Source organism: Myotis davidii, unplaced genomic scaffold (genome assembly GCF_000327345.1).
Source record: "Myotis davidii unplaced genomic scaffold, ASM32734v1 scaffold20, whole genome shotgun sequence".
Lineage (NCBI taxonomy): Eukaryota > Metazoa > Chordata > Mammalia > Chiroptera > Vespertilionidae > Myotis > Myotis davidii.
Window position 1 is genome coordinate 1415593 of NW_006292574.1, and position 4106 is coordinate 1419698.

Sequence of the window (4106 nt, forward strand, 5' to 3'; positions counted from 1 at the left end):
TCCCCAGCAGAGGGTGAGGAGGAGGCAGCCGATCAATGATTCTCTCTCATCATTGATGTTTCTCTCTCTCTCCCTCTCTCTTCCTCTCTGAAATCAATACAAAATATTTAAGAAAACATTTTTGATTTATGGAATTCACTTGCATAACATGAGATAGGGATCTAAGTTTATCCTCTTATTTAAAAAATTGCCAGTTGTCCTACCATTATCTACAGGATTATGTATTTGAATGTATATATATAGGAGATATATAGATCTCCTATATAATAAAGGGCTTATATACAAATCAACTGAACGGCAGAATGACTGGTCACTATGATGTGCACTGACCATCAGCGTGCAGACGCTCAATACAGGAGCTGCCCCCTGGTGGTCAGTGCACTCCCACAGGGGGAGTGCTGCTCAGCCAGAAGCTGGGCTCACAGCTGGTGAGCACAGAGGCAGTGGCAGGAGCCTCTCTCACCTCCGCAACAGTGCTAAGGATGTCCTGCAGCCATCAGTTGGACATCCCCCAAGAGCTCCCAGACTGTGAGAGGGTGTAGGCCAGGTTGAGGGACCCCACTCCAAGTGCACAAATTTCATGCACCTCTAATGTATGTGTGTGTGTGTGTGTGTGTGTGTGTGTGTGTATCATAATAATAAAAGGCCAAGAGGCATCACGACCAAAACGACCAAATGACTGGTCACCATGAGGTGCATGGGATACCTCTCGGGCCCTCCCCCATGACCCATAGGCTCCAATCACAGTAAGGTTGGCAGCCAGTATGCGTGTGGGCGTGGCGAGGTGGGCACGGCAAGGCGGGCACAGTGAGGCAGGAGAGGCTGCAAGCAAGGCTGCAAGCAAGGCTGCAAGCATGGCTGAGAGTACAGCAGGGCGGTGGGCATGTGGGCGGGGTGGGGCATGCACAGGTGGGCGGGCCGCACAATATCGCATGCTGGGCCTCTAATATATATATATATATATATATATTTGACTTTTTGTCATTGTTTTTTTTAGTTAGGTGTACACCTTTATATCTCAATAGGTGAGCATCTTCCATTTATTTTACTATAATCTTTATTGGCTTTTACTTTTCTAGGTATAATTTAGAATTTATCAATTATAAAAAATTCCATCTATTATGTACAAAATGTTTATAGCAGCAACCTCATTCATAATAGCTAAAAACTGGGAACCATCCAAATGCCATCAGCATGAGAAACATTCATATGATATACTTTTCATCAATGGAAAGACACAAATACCAAATACTCACTACAATATAGATGGGTTTTTAAATGTTGAGTAAAATAAATCAGACACAGACATAGACAGACAGATAGACCACCTCCCCACACACACACACACACATTCTCACACAGTATATTATTAATTCCAAGAACAGGCAACATTCATCTATGATGATAGAATTTAGAATGTGGCTATCTTTAGGGTTGGGTGATGCCTGAAAGAGTTACTTAAGTAGTGATATGCTGGTAAATGTTTAACATTAAAAATATGCATACATGTATGTATATAAGTATAAAGTCCTATGTACTTCTTCTCAGCCATTTCTTCTGAGGCTGTTGTAGTCCAGCTAACCTGCGCTGACCTGAGAGTGAACAGCAGGTAAATGATGAGCACAGCAGAAACATGCAATGCCTCTTGAGATGTAGGCTCTCTTACTGATACTTAGAGCATTGCCTCACATACAGTAGAGCTCATCCAATAATGGCTGTATGAATGGCTATCATTCACTAGCTCAATCCTCCCCTTCAATGTGGAATAAACTCTAAACTTCATACTGTGGTCGGTAGAGATTACTAGTATATGATATGGCTCCCTTTCTCCAACTCACACCTCAACTTGTATTACATTCTACCACCACTTCATTACTTTTCTCTGAAGTTGCTTGGCCATTCTCACTTCTGGATGCCCTTGTTGTTTGTTTACCCAGCCTCTTTTTATGGTTGGGACCTTATCATGACCCCACCCTGATCAGGACTATCAGAAAGGCCTTTCCAGTGATATACCCACTAAAGCCACCCCTTGGTTACTATCACATTATCATATTTAGTTTTCTTCTTAACACTTATTCTTAAATAAAACAATCATGTTGCTTACTTTCATTACTTATTTAGTGTTTGTACCTTTTATTAGAATGTAAGTTCACAAGATGGCTTTTGTAATGCTCGGTTTTATGAACTGCAGGTAGCACTGAGCGCAGGGAAGAGTACATGGGGGGAAAGGGGTATATAACGGATAAATGAATGATGAGCACCTAAGTCCCTAACTGATAAGTGAATTAAGAACAAAGAAAATTTCCTTAATTATTTCCTGAATTAATTACGGATATATCTTGAAACATCAAAGAACACTTCTGTATTTTGTTTTTAAATTTACTTCTTCTTAATCCTCCCTTAACATTGCAGTAAATACATTATATCAAAATTCCCTTTAGAGGAAGGTAGAACTAGGACAGATGAGAGATGTCAACTTAGTTTTGTATTATCAGAAGTAGATGGCTAAGTGGTAATAGCTTAGCAGGAAAAAAAATCTGGCTGTTGTATGGGATGCCAAAAAACCCTACAAATTTGTACTGCAAAATCCCTTAAAATGTTCTTCACAAACACAGATCCCAGATGCCTTTGAAGAGGCGTGTTTGTGTGTGTGTGTGTGTGTGTGTGTGTGTGTGTGTGTGTGTGTGACAGGTAAAGAGGGAGGGATAAAAGCAGGAGTATTAATTGACTGTCAGTATGAAGTATAAGAAGCTCTTTGGTCCCCAGATTTCCTCTCTGATCTCCCACTCAGGGAATTCTCCTTACAGCCCAACTAAGTAAGAACACACGAAAGATTACTCTGCAATGTTGAAACAAGATTCTCTGGGCTCAGTGGATAATAAGACTGAGTTACCCTATTTATTGATTAAAAGCACACTAAAGGGTAATAACTCTCAAGTTCCTTTCCTCATTGGTTTCCAAATGCTGAGTTAGAATTCTATCTCTAAGATCAAAGATTAGAGGAGTTCTTTTTCTTTGGAAATGTGACCATCATACCGGACAACAAAACAAAACAAAAACAAAACAAAATAAAACAAACTACAAATATGGAGATTTGTAAGCCCCCTCAATGAAATATGGAATTCCTCATCAGCTAAACTAATGCTGATGCTCGTCAGTTAATAAGGTTTGAACAAACACCAGAGTTTCGAATCAGTTTTTCAGTATCTCACACTTAAATATGAACTGAGAGCCAATACATTTTAGAGATTTGGGGAAAACATCTAGAATATAAGGCCAAGCAAGTAAACAGAAGATTGAGCTCAAAGGAAATAGGGAAGAAGCTAGGAAACCAAATATTTTAAATTCTATAATAATTTTTTTCATGCCCTGACTGGTTTGGCTCAGTGGATAGAGCGTCAGCCTGCGGACTGAGGGGTCCCAGGTTCAATTCTGGTCAAGGGCATGTACCTGGGTTGCAGGCACATCCCCAGTGGGAGATGTGCAGGAGGCAGCTGATCGATGTTTCTCTCTCATCAATGTTTCTAACTATCCCTCTCCTTCCCTCTCTGTAAATAATCAATAAAATATATTAAAAAATAATTTTCTTCAGATAGATATTAATAGGATAATTAAACAAAACAAGATACTTTAAGAATAAAGATATATGTTTAGAGTAAGTTGGGGGTCTTTATAATAAAATAACACCATTAGTAATAATCTTATATAATAAAAGCCTAATATGATAAGTCTCCATTTGCCCATTCAACCAATCAAAGCGGAATATGCTAATGATATGCTGAGGCCACTCAACCATCCACTATAATGTGCACTGACCACCAGGGGGCAGATGCTCTCACTGGTAGGTTAGCTTGCTGCTGGGGTCCGGCCAATTGGAATTGAGAGAGACGGGCCAGACACGCTGTGGAGTTCTCCTGCAGTCCCTCCCTGAATGGCCAATCTTTTGCATCCCTTCCCGGCCCCACCCATGCACCAGTGGGGTCCCTCGGCCTGGCCTGTATCCTATTGCAATCCAGGACCCCTCAGGGGATGTTGGAGAGCAGGTTTCGGCCTGATACCACAGGCCAGGCTAAGGGACCTCACTGGTGCACGAATGTGTGCACCAG